The sequence below is a fragment of the Chinchilla lanigera genome, unplaced genomic scaffold (assembly GCF_000276665.1).
Source record: "Chinchilla lanigera isolate Chin_1 unplaced genomic scaffold, ChiLan1.0 scaffold00007, whole genome shotgun sequence".
NCBI classification, from domain to species: domain Eukaryota; kingdom Metazoa; phylum Chordata; class Mammalia; order Rodentia; family Chinchillidae; genus Chinchilla; species Chinchilla lanigera.
This window is the reverse complement of record NW_004955408.1, coordinates 8,649,120-8,665,065: the sequence shown is the minus strand read 5'-3', so window position 1 is coordinate 8,665,065 and position 15,946 is coordinate 8,649,120. Positions and strand designations below refer to the sequence as shown.

The following is a 15,946-nucleotide window of genomic DNA, read 5'->3' as shown; positions in this document are numbered from 1 at the left end:
TAATTTCTGCATCTCCCAAGTGCCTGTTAGGATTCCTGAAAACAGGATGGACCTGGTAAACATTTATGAACTGAACAGAAGGCCCAAAGAAAGCTGATAGCTGGTGAAGTGATAATCCAGAGAAGGGAAGGAATACATTCTGGGTCACGGAATGAGCTAGCGGCAGAAATAGGATTAGAACACATTATTTCTGAAACCTTCCAATCCAGGCTTTGCAAACCCAGCTGCCCATGAGTAAAGGTGTGTGTGTGTGTGTGTGTGTGTGTGTGTGTGTGTGTGTGTGTGTCCACTATTACAGTTTAGATATGGGGTGACCCCTAAAAGCCTTATGTATTCAGAAAGTCATTGGATCACGGTGATGCTGTACTCAGCGGTGGATTAGCCCACTACGGCGTTCAGCAGCTGAGGGCGCTGTTAGGTGAGGCCTGGTCAGAAGAGGTGGGTCATGGGATGTGACGGGCAGGGGATGTCCCCCTCCCTGGCCACTCCCTTCTCCATCTCCTGGCCACCCTGCCGTGAGCAGCCTTCCTCTGCCAGCCCTCCCACCACGCTCTTTCTGTGTTTGAACAGCCAACCATGCACTGAAACTTGTGAAACTGTGATCCAAAACAATCCTCTCCACCTTTAAATCGTGGGGTACTGGGTATTCTGTCCCAGCAATGGGAAAGTAAGAAGGACTGTCAGGTGTAGGGCAACACAGAGAGCAGGCAGATCAACACAGGACGTGCCCAGGCTGCTGGGGGCAGGGGAGGAAACCGCCAGCTGTCATCAGACAGCTAGCTGTCACCAAGTGACAGCCAGTAGAAGTCAAGGCTCGTTTTTAAAGAGAACTCAAAATTTCAGGATTTCTAGAGACTACTTCTTGATTTGTAACACATTATGCTGGATAAACAAAAATGTCTACAGGCTAGATTCTGCCCAGCAGGCCATCGTTTTGTAATTCCTGAGCTGAGTGACCACCGCTAACTGACAGGGAAGGAAGGAATACAAGGTCCTGAGAGGTTACAGGCTTCACCAAGAGTACACAGGACGAGGTACCAAGGCCACTGTCAGAGCTGCCCAGGACTTCCGTGATGACGGTGATGATGATGCCGATGACAATGATGACCAACATTTATTGAGCTCCTACTGTGGCAAGGCCCACCACCACTTAGATGTACAATCCATCTCATTTAATCTTTGGAACAGTCCTAGGAAGCAGGCACCACTATTTTCCCTTTTTACAGACTTGAGAATAGAAGCTAAATAACTCATCATGATGTTGGCGTAAGCAGGCAGCATATCTGCGTTCACAAGCACGTCTTCACAATGTGAATGGGTTTTCTACCACCTACTTCCACTTTATTGTCCCTTTAACATTCTGCCTATTGAAATCCCAAGTTCATATTCAAGGTGTAAAATCTGTCTCTTAATTTTTCGCTCTCATTTTAGCCCAGGAGAAGCAATCCATGGGTGACCTCTTTCCTGCCTCCTAGATTCTGAGTGACACTTAGCCTCTGCCAGCCACTGGCTGCCCCAGGTCCAGGTTGGGTCTGCAGCTACTATTCTATAAGCAGCAGCCAGCACCTCGGCTCTAGCTTTTTTTGATAACTAGAAGGCATAGAACTGAACAGGAAAAAAAAGGCCCCAAAGTCATCATTTAAACCTGTTATTTTCAAACTATGTTCAACGGATCCCTTGGAAATACTGCAACTGGGAGTTGGAGGGGAAGTCCCAGCACAAGGGCCTCTGATTTCTTCTTTGTTAAACATTAATTAGGCTTTCAAGTAAGATTACGTGAAAAGTGTCTCACTGCTTAAAAAAATAAGCTTGGAAACCAGTGAGCTAATCCAACCCCACCGCTGCATTTTTGAAAGCCAAACCCTATAGTTTGATTTGCAATTATAAAAATAATAATGGCAAATGGTGAAAGATTCAAATAGTCAAAAGTGTACACAATGGGAAAAAAACCTCTCCAGGTCCAAATCCCAGTCTCATGCCCTCGAGATAACCACTATTAAATTTGTGTGTGCATGTGTGTGCATGTGCATGCATGTGTGTGTGTGCATGTGCCTGTGTGTGTGTTCCTCCCAGAATTTGTAACGAGAAAACTCAGACTCAGAGGCTGGTTTGTCTGAGACTATTTAGCCAGGCCCCGTGCTATTTACTACACTTGTTTTGCTTCTAGCATTTCTCTTTCCCTTTTATTTTTTTTTTTTTTTTTGGTTTTTCTCCGGTACCGGGAACCGAACTCACGACCTTGCGCTTGTCAGGCAGGCGCTTTTGCCGCTGAGCTAAATCCCCAGCCCCTCTTTCCCTTTTATAATTTGAAAAAAAATCTTAAAATGTTTTCAGACTGCAGCCTGTCTTCCCAATCTACAAACAGCATCCGGAACTACGTACCATGTACCTGCGAGCCTCACTCCCGGAACGGGAGGACTGTGTCTCTCCCACGTGACTCTGTCTCCCATGATCTTTGTTCCAGGATCAGACCCGGGCCCCAGCCAGGAGCAGGAAGCCATGCAGCGCACACCACGCCACTGACTGGGCCGATGAAAGAAATTCAAGTTTGAACCAGCACCCCATGGGGGCAATATCTCCACACCCCTGGCCTCGGGAGATCGCCTCCCAGGGCTGGGGTGCCTCTCTGGGAGCAGGCCAGCTTTTCTATGCACTCCTGCCCTCGGCCCCTGCCCATACTTCCTGACTGTACTTCCTGGCTGCTGTGCCTCAGTTATTCTCTTGGATTCCCGCATTCCCACCTGCGAGACACCTCCGGTTTCCTTCAGGCAGACCCCATTTTGTGCCCGGCAGCAGAGCACAGAAGAAGACAGAGCACTGGAGCTACCTTCCTCCTGGAGGGCTGATGTTCTCATGGCTGCCCATATGCCAGCTCTGTGCCAGGCTTTTCCAGTCCTTCGCGTCATCACCGTCTTGAAGCTGGTGCTATTCTACTGTCCCTATCTTACAGGTGAGGAAACTGAACCAAAAGCTGGAATTGAAAATGATGCCTGTCACCCCAAGGCTCAGGGGAATCTGCTCAGTTCCTAAATGAAAGCCTGTTGAGTTGCCTTTGACCACATGGCCGCATGGCCTTGGACTCCACATCCGTGTCTTGCATCGGCCCCGTCAGATCCCTCGAGGAGACAGAGCCCACACAAGCAATCCCAGCAGACCCCTCCTGATATCACGCTCTCATATCCAATAGCCCAGCTCCTTCTTGAGGCTTGAAGGGGACTCTGAATCCCAGAAAAAGCTGTAGATCTGGGAAGAAATTAATCCCACATTCCTTGTCAGCACTGGTGCAGGTTCCCTGCCGTTGCCTAGGTTACCTGACTGGAGTTTAAGCCACTATGGATCACTCCCTTATTTACCTTGAGTAATCACACTGGCCCGCTCCCTCTGGGGGCCGTGCGCCGCCTCCCCATGTCCTGAGTCCGTGAGGAAGTTGGGGAGCACTTCTGGGTGGACAGACCCGTGCGCTGTGACAGGCAGCTCTTGAGGGCAGCGGGGAGAAAGACCACCACAGAGGACCATTCTCAGTGGTGTTCGCTTGCCAAGAAATTTCAACTATCGCTCAGAAGGCCACAAAATGCTGCCAGGCAAAGCATAATTATAAGTTGTATTATTTGGGCTATTCAAAAGGGAGGCATGAGACCTGAGAAAACAGCTGTCTTGCATGTGAAGGGCCTTGTTTCATTTTCACGCTTTTAAAAATTACACAGGAAGGAGGCAGAGGAGGAGGGACGCCTCTCCTCGCCACACTGCAGAGGGCTGACCGGCCAAGAAAAGCTCTGTGGGCCCACCTGATCTCGAGCCCGCCCCTTCCCTGCAGCTCTGGCCTCAAACATGTATGCGCTTCAGTTTCCTGGAGGGGTCACAGGTGACTGGACACGGGGCACTCGCTGGGCTACTGTCTGAAATATGTCAGGGCTCAAAGGACACAAAATGTGTAGACATATTAACTTCAAGTCCCTTACTAGATACAAATGGACGCAGAAATGACAGGCAGGCAGGCAGGCAGGCAGGCAGATTTAGGTCTACATCCCTTAAATCCCCTGTGGACTTAGAAAGCCTGAATGTAGCAGAGCCATCCAAAGAAGGCTGTGACTCTTGTTAGACCCTTCCACCACCACCATCTGCTCCACACTGAGCCCTACCCTCATTTGTAGGACTCCAGTGACGGCCCCTTGTTTCTGCCCTCATGTCACCTATCCATGCTATCTTTCTTCTAAGGCATAGTTATTCCCAGGAGATTAATCCCAGCTGGCTGCTTGGTGTTCTAGCAGCTGTGATTTCACAAGTGACACGGCACTTAAAGACCAGGCCTCCGTTTCTTGAGCTCTGCAGACCTATCTCATCCTGCATGAGGAAAACATGCTGATGAAAGCATTTTCTGACCATGGAAGTGGTCACCACTGCCCTCTGAACTGGTCATGGTGAGGCCAGTCCAGGATGCAGCGCTCTGTATGTCTGCTTCTTACCTGTCAGGGCCTGTTGGGTCTGTAGGTCCAGGCCACCTACAGCCTGGCCTTGCCCAGGTCCCTTGTAGAATGGTGCAAAGTGTGAACTATAAGCTCCAGAAGAGGAGGGCAGCATGTTTTGGTTCACCACAACACATGACTTACCAAACTCTGAGACCAACACAACAGCAGCAGCTAGTATGTAAGAGGAACACAGACCACAATGCTCCAACTTTAGGATTCCCCACAGGGGACAGATGGGTGGGTACAGCTGAAGGACATGGACCGGATGCTTCTGTTGGGCAGTAGTGCTTCTAGAAGCTCCAGCTGTACATGGATTTATGACACACAGGGATGAATCAAATACATCCTAAAAGTTGGGTCCGCCGGATGGCCACGGAGCTTCAGCCGAGTCACCTGATTTTGGGGAGCACCTGGCATTTGCCAAGGCTCCAGGTGGTAGGGTCAGCATCCTCATCTGACTTCCTGTACTAGCTTTAGGGCCTAGACTCTTTCCTTCTTCCTTCAAGGCCCGCTCTCAGTGCCACCGGGGGCTGCCCCATGGTGCTCTGGCTCTCAGCCCAGTTCCTCCTGCCCGCCACTAAGCCAGCCCTGAGTTCCCGGTCCAGGGACATCCCAGACTCCCCAGTGCTGATGTCCTATCTGCTTCAACCATGCGAGGCTCGCTTTGGCAAGCGTCTACGTTGGCTTGTGGTCAGAGCCCCAGTGGCAGCTTTGCCTGGACCACGGAAGCCTGTCTGGTTCAGCCAGCCCGCCAAGCCTGCTGGTCCCAGCCATGTCCAGCCAGCCCTCTTCCAGGCCTGACAGCTCCCCTTTCTTGTTGGAATCCAGGCTGCTTTTGGTGTCCTTCTGATAACACATGCATGACGAAGCTCAGCACAGCAGACCAAGCAGTTCTAGAGCACTGTATTACAGGCCCTGCTTTTAGAATACCAAGTGTGTCAATGGGATTGTGTGTGTTTTAATATTAGATATTCATAAAATCCAGTAAGAGAACAAATAATGTTAGGCTGCAGCATAAACATTTATGGAAAGGAACAATAATAACTAACATTTACTGAACTGAATAATAATTTTTAAGCCCCTTTAAAATTTTTTGATGGCTTCTACTGCTCTGAAGATGAGACCAAACTTTTTAATAGACTTGCAAGGCCCAGCCTCTGCCAACCACTCCTGCCCATCCATGCAGTGCTCCCTGGCAACTCAGAGCCCCCATTACTTTCTTAGGTCCCTGAAATCTACCTCACTCTCTCCTACCACTGGGTCTTTGCACAAGCTGTTTCTTCTTCTGCACACAATTGTCACATGGTCCCTACTCTACCAGAATTCACTTCACACTGCATCTCAGATGTCATTTTGTCTGGGAAGCCTTCCCTGACCTCCTGGTCTAGGCTCCTGACAATCACAATAGGGTCCTATCTTCAGCAAAGCAGACTTTTGTTTGGAGTGATTACTTAATGAATGTGTCTGCTCCTGAATTAGAAGCTGCAGAAGGGCAGGGCAGCGTCTGTTTTGGCTCACCATAACACGTGTCTTACCAAAACTCAGCGCGGTCATAGACACGTGCAACGGCTCAGTAAATATTAGCTGAACAGACTGAATGAATGCACGAATGGGTGCATACTATGTGTTGGTTCTGAAATGTAGCCTCAAAGCAGCCTTGCAAAGTAGGGTTATGGATAGTGGTTAATATCTTACAAGTGTTAAATCATTTGCCTAAGGCTACAGTTGTACAAAGTGGTAGATCCAAGATTTCAGCCCAAGTTTTCTTGGCACTAATGCTTGCAACTCTGCAAAACTTGGTCCCGGGCCAGCCAGCAGAAGACACCTCAAACATCACTTGTGCCCTTTGTTTTAGAGTACACACTTCCGGAGGGGTGAGCACAGAGGGAAGGTGAGGTTTTTTTCTCTTCCACACACTTAGATCTGAGTCACAAGGAGATGAGGACAACCCAGATTCTTTATGGTATTTTTCAAAATAAATTTCAGGAGTTCTGTGGGAACCTCTCAAGAATTCCAGCTCCTTCTCACCTTCCTCTCCCTTTTAGGGTACTCCTGAGGCCTACACTAGAGGAGCATTTGCACTTTATATAAATAAGAAAGAAAATCTGTGGTATTACAGCACTGATCAGTCAGGGTCAATCTGTCATTCCAGCTAACACTGACTATAAGAATGCAAGTCCAAAGCTGTATACCAGCGTGCTCTCTTGCATAGATTTTTCTGAATTATTCTAATATCCCTTAGCCACCTTCATGAAGTTGATATCCCAAATTGCTACTGAAATGTGCACTTGCTTACTTAAACTTGCCAAATGCTTACATATGCTACTGTCTCTTCTCCTCAGATGTTGCTATTTGGTACTCCTCTGGGTGAGGGCTTGAAAGTAGACGGCCCTCTTCTAAGGAGGAAAGGGCGTGGACACTGTTTGATGAATCTCTTTAGCCAACTTTGTAGGAGTCTGAGACTCCATGAGTAGGATGACCCTGTAGCTTCTGGTGTTCAGAGGGCTTCAGTGCCAATCGATGTGCTAATCCCAACATTTGGAATGATGTCATGGGTAAACTGCTCGGAGTTCTGCTCCCTCGTGAAGTTCTTGGCAAAGTGCGTTGGTGACGGAGTCCACTAATTGCATTACTGCATGTAGCATCTGACCTTTCCAATGCCTGCTCAAGCTGCAAACCTGCTACTAAAGTCTGGTGTTATCAGCAATTATTTGGCTCTGTGCAAAAATGTTAATTTCATGCTTTGTAAACACATCTCTTGTAAAAAACTAACCTGCCTATAAAAATTGTTTTTGACATCACTAAGATAATCTTCAAGGGGAAAGGAAAATAAAGGAGTATCATGCTAATCAGTTTCTACGGACTTGTGCTTCTTTTTCTTTTTTTTTTTTTTTAATAGCAAAAGAGAAGAATTGACATCCAGGTTCACCATGAAGGAAGAGAAATACTCAAATGTGTAAAGGATAACTTCTAAGAATGCTAAAATCCTTGCAGGATCATTGTACACTTTCAGTGAGGTGCAAGGAATTTGGAAGCCTGGGAACATCACACACTTTGGACAGACCGACACGTCGCATCTTAGATGGCTCTGAACATCTCACTCTACTGGCAAGGAAAAGGTGGCCTATAGATGAAACATTCTCCCAAGCTCACCTAGAGATCAGTATGGGGCCAAAACTCAAACTCACGGGCCAGACTCCCTGAGAGCTACGCCTTCCTTGAAGCCATGAGCACTAAGACAATGGGGCAAGTTAAAACACTTTGAAATAATGAGGAGCGGGACTCCTGTCATCCTCTTCACCAGATTTCCCAAGATGCTCTGCATTCCCTGACTTTCTCATGGGGGCAAGAAGGCAGCAGAAGAAGCAGACCACCTGGGTAAACCCAGAAGCACTTTCTGGAAACCTACTTGCAGTACTTTTCACACTTGCTGCCACCCTCAACTCCTGCCCGTCCTTCCAGAGGAAGTGACATGCTCGGAGCGGAAACACCTAAGAAGCTTTTGACCCAAAGTTGCCACAGGTACTCTGCTTTGCTTTACATATTCAACTCATACCTCATATCTTACTTGATACTCCAGAACTTATATATGTTATAGTAATTTTATTTTAATAAAAAGGATGCTGGAACCAGGTGTGGTGGTGCATGTCTGGAATCCCAACACTTTCAGAGACTGAGGCAGGAAGATTTTAAGTTCCAGTGCAGTCTGAGCATCTTAGTAACCTAGCAACTCGGTAAGACCTTGTCTCAAAACAACCACAACAGCAACAATGGCCTAGAGGGAAGTTCGGTGCAAATGCCCTGGGTTTAATTCCCAGCATGGCAAAAAACAGAAACAAGCTAAATAAACGTGGGTTTCTTTCTTCTCCAAATAGTCTGGGTAAACCTGAGGGTTTGAGGAGGTGCATCTTCTTTATCCAACATGCACTGTCTGAACTCCCCACGCAGGCAGGGCTCCCGTGAACTCCAGGATTAGCAGAAGGTGCTAAGACCTACAGTGGACCAAAGGGCCAGCCAATAAGCTCTGGTATGCAGAGAAAGGAGACACCAATCACAGTTTGTGGCCAGGTTTTCTAGAACGAAGGATAAGTTGTGTGTATGCTTTTTAAGAATGACAGCCCTTTACTCTATTTTACTTTTTCCCCTCATTGAAGATTAAATGAAAAAAGAGGAAAGCACAAAGGAGAAAATTAAAATTCCCTATAGGAAACTGAGAAAAAGGTACACAGATCTCTCTGTAACTCCTACCCTCCTATGAAAACTACAATTAACTCATCAAAATAAAAAATTAAAGAAATCTTCCACAATCCCACCATCCTCTGGTTGCCATTGATAATAATCGTCCCCTGGTTAGCCTTTTTGTCTGGCTTCAGAATATGGGTCTGCAAGCTGAAGACCTAATTGGAGGCTTGGAGCCAGCTTTCTTCACCTATCAAATGTCAAGAGAAATATCCTATTAATAAAAATTCCTTGTGAGTATTTTCTGAGGAGATTATATCCCATTGCTGGACACTTAATTGACTCTAGTTTTTTTGCTATTAAACCTTTTTTCCATGTTATGTATATTTTATTGCAATAAAAAATAAAGTTTTAATGAATATCCTATGAACAGCATACTCACATGATCAGCCCTTCAGGCAGGATTCCCAGGAAAAAATTCCTGATTCCCTTTTTAAAAGATCCTGTTGCATGTTAACAAATTTCTTTCTTGATGGAAACTTGATGGAAACTTTCTTGATGCAAACTTTTTTAAAAAATAAGACTGAAAAATGTCTCAATAGGAAAACACTAGGTGACTATAAAGTGCCTAATTGTTGATTTTCAAACATGAGGCCATCTGGGAGCTAGGTAAGGGGGGGTGCAGAAACCTGAAATCCCACCTGCCTGCAAACAGGGGTAGGTGTTTCATGCGTCCCTGACACTACAATGCAAAATGATCTTTGAAGAGAGGCGCAGTAAACCAGGACATATGGGACCATCTTTTCAAAAAGGAGGCTGTTCACTCTTCTCCTAGGAGGGTAATAACTTGGGAAATATGCATAAACCATCGCTGCTAGGATATAAACAGCATGAAATTATCCAAACTTTGAGCCATTAAAGATGCACATTGTGAATTTAGAATCAAAACACTCTATAAATTCATAGCAAATCTGCACACTGAAAAATCAGCCCGCACTGTAAAAGCAGTTGTTGATGTAAAGGCCCCTGCTGATGTGGCTGACTATATTCTCTGGGCGGGCGTGGGGTGCAGTGAGGGGTTTCTCTTGGGGCAATCCCGTCACCACTGGAAAAAGGAAGAAGCTCTGAGGTCCCTTTCAGACCTAACCCACGGACTATTTCACCACTGGTTCTGGAAGTGATGGGGCCAAATTCTCCATCATGAATCTCGAGCCTGCCTGACATCATGCTGATTTTTTCTTATTTGGGGCATAAGGACAGGAAATTAGAAACTTGACAAGTTCCCCAAGGCTCTCTACCTCCCTGCCCAAAACATAAATATTGCAAAAAGGGGGAAACATGTAAGGATTAGAAAACTCACTGTGAAATCTTTCTGTCTAGAAATCATGCTAGCTGGCTGTTTTAGCGTTTCTCTTAGAAAACGGGAAGAACATTGCCTATCCTTGGTCCTACCGTGGTCCTGCAGTGGGGTCAGAAAGGGAACTGTGCTTGTTGGCCTCACTGGGCATCATTTCGCACACAGGAGGTCAGCAGAAAGCCCCCTCTTTCACCGCCAGCATGAGGAGCCCACAGGACCGGGCTGCGGGTTTCGGGCTCTCCCTGAGGACAGCGGTGGGGGTCTGTACTGCTCAGCGGTGGAATTAATTTCATCAGAGGAAGGCTGACTCATTTATCCTCATCCTGCACAGAGACTAAAGTGTTGAGGCAGACAGCCAAAAGCCCTTTGACTTTCCTCTGTCCCTTGGTATTCTAAAAATTCCACCTCATCGCCTTGTGAAGATATTATGCACCAGCCTCCCTTTCTGAGTACTCTCAACAGAAAGGTTGTGAGAATAGTAAAAAGAACACCGCTGTGCCCTTCACCTAGATTAACTGATTGGGACCGTCTCACCACATGTGCTCTGCAGTTTTCACTGAGTCAGGTGAAAGCAGATCACAGACATGGTGACGCTTGGCCACTGAGCACTTCAGCAAGCACCTCTCAAGCAAAAGCGCATCCTGCGACAGTCACAATGCCACTATAACTCTGATATGAATTACTACCTGACAGAAACTCTATATTCAAGCTTCCTCATTGATCTCCAAATTACTTTACATTTATTTTTTAACAGACATCTAGTTCACCACAGAAAATGTACCCTTCTAAAATATGGACATTAGTGGTTTTTATATTCTCACAAAGTTGAATATAATGGTGAGGTGCAAACATCACCATTAATTAACTCAAGATTATTTTTATCATCCTCCAAAGAAACTCTTTATCTATCAGTTGTCAGTGCTATGACTGGACTATTTGTGTCCCCCTAGAATGCCTATTTGAAATTCTAATCCTAAGGTATTAGGAGGTGGGGCCTTTGAAGGGTGATGTTAAGTCACAAGGGCTTGAATCAGTGTCTTCAAAAAAGAGACTCCGGGGAGATCCCTTGCCCTTTAACAAGTCACCTCCCATCTCACCTACTCTCAGCCCTGAGGCACCACCTGTCCCTCTCTGTATCTATGGATTTGTCTCTTCTGAACCTGTCATATAATGGGACCATATAATACGCAGCCTGCTGTATCTGGTTTCTTTCACTTAGTATAATGCTTTCAAGGTGCCTCCACACTGTAGCATGTATCAGTGCTGCATTCCATTTATAGCCGAACCATGGCCACTACTATGGAAATACCACATACTGTATTTCCATTTGTAAACTGATAGACATTTGTTAGCTACTATGGAAAACGCTGCTGTGAAAATTCATGCCCAAGCATCTGTGTGATCTGTGATCCTCCAAAGAAACTCTATCTATCATCAGTGCTATGATTGGACTGTTTGTGTCCCCCTAGAATGCCTATATTGAAATCCTAATCCTAAGGTATTAGGAGGTGGGGCCTTTGAAGGGTGATGTAAGTCACGAGGGCTTGAATCAGTGTCCTCATAAAAGAAATGGAAATTTCTCTTGCGTGTATGGTTGGACTGGAGCTGCTGGGTGGTACAGTAACTTCACGCTTGACTTCTGAGGGGCTCGTTCTCTGCCTTCCCACATGGCTGCACGGCTTTACAGATCCACCACCGATGTCTGAGGGCTCCAATTTCTCCATCCTCACCAGTGCTTGGTGTAATCTGTCGCTGGGCTGCTTTTATAGCTATTCCCCATCAAACCAAGATCCAAAAAGATTCTGTATCTTTTGTTTTCTTTCATCTGGATGACTTCACCAGCTTTCTTTTACCTTTTCTGATGTTAACACATACACACACACACACACACACACACGCCTAGTTCAGGAGGGGAACTGATAGATTGAATTTTGCAGTACTGGTGATTAAACCCATGACTTTCATTTAGCTGCATCTCCCGCCCTTTCTTTTTTTCCACTGAAGCAAGGTCTCATTAGATTATCAGCCTGGGCTTGAACTTGCGATGCCCCTTTTCAGTCTCCCAAGGTGCTGGGACTATTGCCTTGTGCCACTGTGCCTGGCTTGGGATTTATTCTTGATTCTGGTGCAATCTTTGGAACACCTTTCTCTTGCCTACTGCACTGCCAGCTAGAGGCGCTAGGGCACAGCTCCAAGAAGACAAGCTGGAGCCCCGCTCAGTGTCATATAAAATGCTCTCACGGCTTTCCACTGAGAAATGCTCCTCAGCAACTTCAGCCTTTTATCTGCCTAACAGGGGAGGCGGGGCTCAGGGAAGGGCAACAGGTCAAGCTGTGGTGGAGGAGAAATGCCTGGGGCCTTGGGGAACTGGGGTGTCAGCCTGGAAGTGGCCCTCAGTGCTGCCTGCTGCTGGGCTGCTGACTTCGGCACTGTCACAGGACTACACCAAGCGCAGCACTGGTGAATGATGCCCACCAGCCCTGCTCAGAATGGGCTCTGACACTCCTCACGCCTCAGGCTGTTGCTAATTAACGTTTCACAGCCTCTCCAAGAAGAGTGAAGGGAACATGATACAGAGGAGGACAGAGTCAAGGGACCAGAAACCTAGTCCTGGCTTCGCCAGACTCCCAGGATGACACCAGGAACTTAAACAGACCTCTCCTGGCCTCTCCCTAACCTGGAATGTGGGGGGAGGGATACACGTGAGGTTTCTTTAAATGTCAGGGGCCTCACATTCGAAGCAGGAGGCTACCAGCTAATGTCACCAGCAACAGCTTAGATGTGTTCCTTGTCACAGGAGAACTAACTTCGATACAGCTCAGGCCTCACGAAACTACCAGCAGCTCCCATGAACTGTGGCTTCACATCTATGGACCCCTGTCTCATCTCACCTGCCCGCTCATAGGACAGATGTATCACTGAGTTATCATTCCTATTTTATATTGGAAGGCTCAAAGGTCTGAGGTTGGTTCATTCTTCCTCTTTTTTTTTTTTTTTAAAGACAAAAATCTCACCATGTAGCCCAGGCTGTCCCTGAGCTCTTGGCTATCCTCCTGCCTCAGCCACCCGAGTGTTGGGATTAGTGGTGTGTGCCACCACACTCAGTTTTAATTCATTTATTTCTGAGCACTAATCATGAAGCATCCGCCAAGTACCAGGTGATGTGCTAGACTCTGGGCCACTACACTGAGCCAGGTAACAGGAACTCCCTCTGTGAGTTTCAGCTGGACACAGAAGATGATTATCATGCAGCAGCAACCTAGGTAGCCACCCTAAGAGAATTCCAGGGAATGCATGTAAGGACTGCAACCTGGGCTAGTGATTTACCTCAGGCAACATTCATAGGCGGTAGGGCTCTGGGGGACCTCTCACTCTGTCCCCCACAGTGGGTGACATAAGCCTCAGGGAGCAGGAGTAAAACTCTAGCCTGGTGGAAGGCAGTAGAACAAATTTTTCCTTGTTTGGTGTATACAGAGTGTGTGTGTGTGTGTGTGGGGGGGGATGCTGTCCAGTGTCCAGGGGCCTCCACTCCTAAGACAGGAAATCTGAGCAAGACTTTCAAGGGATGTAGGCCTTGAGTAGCCTCCCTGAGACCCCTGAGCTCACCTGCAGTGTGTGACAGGTAGTAGGAGACCAGGACCGCCCCCTTCTGGGCCTTGGTTTCTCCACCTATAAGATGAAAATGTTGAACTAATGCTTGTTTTTAAGCCCCACCTACTGAGGGGCCATCAAAACTTCCTTTTTCTGCCAAACCCAAAGAGAAGACGTGAGTTAATGAGCTTCAAAATTAAGTTCACAGTGTCGGAGCCAGTCATGATGGTCCACACCTGCAATCTCAGCTACTCTGGAGATTGTGGCAGGAGGACTGCGCAAGTTCAAGCCCAGCCTGGACACTATAGCAAGAAACTGTCTCCAAATAAAATTAAAAGGCTAAGGGGTATACATCAGCGCTCCCTGGGCTCAACCCCCAGTATCTGGGGTGAAAAGTGTCAGAAATCTCTACTGACCTCTGCAGTCAAATTCTCCAAGGCTGAGTGGCCGGATACGGCTGTGTGATGACCCTCCCCCTCCAATACCTAATCTAACACTCCTTGGCGGTTGCGAATAGGGCCGTCCCGTTACTCATTCCTGAAAGAGGGAGAGAGAATGGCTCGTGCCCACACTTCCCAAAGAGTCTGCTTCATAAAGCGGTATTTACACATTCTCTTTAACCTATAAGATCTATTACCAGTTAATTAAATTGTAACTGCTTTATACATTCACTTCTGGTTGTGATCCGCATCCAAATTTACAGATCCATGAGGCTGCCGTGACTCAGATGAAGAAGCTAAATAATATTCACTTAAGAGAACGTTAAATTGTGCAGAACCATCATAAGCAGTCAATAAAGGCTTCATGTTAAGCAGAATTTAAAGGGATGGCATTTGCTATTTTACTCCCTCGAGAAACATAATGCTTTTAAAAAGTTATTTCCTACTCCTGAGTTCTCTGTGGCGAAAGTGGTTTCGACAATTTTTCTGATTTGTTTAAAATGAATGATTCTAAAACTTCATTAGAAGTATTTGCATTAAAGGTGTGTGGGGGGGTGTGCATCCTGGATTCTGCCACTGTCACAAAGGGAAAAGAGACAGGAGACTAATTAAGTAACAGAGGCTCTGCCAGAAACCTCGGTTCCAGAGGCATGATCTCCTTTGCCAGGCACGGGGCAGATGAGGGCTGTGCACTCCCTCCAGCCTCCCCAGCCTAATCCTCCCTCCTCAGTGAGAGGCATTCCAGCAGTGTCTGGAATAATAATGTAATTATAGACAGAAAAACACCTCAGCCATGAAGGACGAGCACTGGGCACGTGAATCAAAGCCACCCAAGGGTGGGCCTTTTATTAGGGGGAAGGCGTGGCTGGACCTGTATCTGCCTTTTACTCTGATCCAGTTGTCCCCCATCACCCTCAGGGAAATGTTTCCAGATCTCAGGGAAGCCTGAAATGCCAGACTGTATGAAACCTTATCTGCTGCATTTTTTCCTGTATTTACACATCTTAGTGAATTTTAACTTAGAAATTAGGCACCGTAAGAGAGTAACAAGATATAGTTAATAATAAAATGGAACAATTCTCACAACAGACTATAGTAGAAATTATTTAAAACACATGAACTGCTTACTTCTGGAACTTTCCATTTCATATTTTTGGACTGTAGTTGACCCTGGATGACTAAAACCACAGAAGATGAAACCTAGGCTGAGGGGTGGTACGATATGTAACACCCTTTAACTCACACAGCAGGGCTGGTTCGCCCAAAGTGGCTCCTACACTCAGTAATACACAGAAGATCTTCACTATACTTTCCTCTCCAAAGGTCAATTCCTCTGTTTCCTTTTGCTCACGTTTTCTCCATAGGTCTGGGTGATTAAGCCTCTGTTCTGAAAGAAAAGCTCTGGGGTTCATAAGCAGAGACTGTTGCAGACACTCTGACCAAGGTGACGAGTATACAGAAAGTACGAAATAAATGCTTGTTGAGTAATATCTGGTACACTTCATGTTGTTGTTGTAGTCTAACTTTTCTAATTTCAGTTGGAAAGAAAACTATCCAGCTGAGTATGCTGAGCGCAAGGGCTTATGGCACGCGTAAGCATGACAGCCACCAAAACCAAAACCGCAACCAAGAGCTATGGCTTCCCACACAATTCAGAGCCTGGGGTTCAACAGAGTTGACTGGGGGGGGGGAGAGGGGCGGGCTGAGAAGGGGTAGGAAGCGCCTACTTGGCTACTGCCCTGGCCTATGTCCATTTCATTTAAAATTTCTTTTTTATTTTAAAGGGAAAATTTTTTTTTAAAAATTAAAAACGATACATTAAGCATTAACTGTTCCTCTCAATAAACCAACAGAAAGTAGTAGTACAATTATCTTAGCTGTCTGGTGTACATATATATATACATATGTGCCCT

The 15,946-nt window shown here is 46.4% G+C and overlaps 1 protein-coding gene across 1 annotated transcript in view; it reads right to left on the bottom strand.

Annotated features, from left to right (window-relative positions):
- Nucleotides 1-15,946, bottom strand: part of Galnt10 (polypeptide N-acetylgalactosaminyltransferase 10) — a gene marked incomplete at its 5' end in the record, with an annotated part of 225,838 nt that overhangs the window by 139,497 nt on the left and 70,395 nt on the right.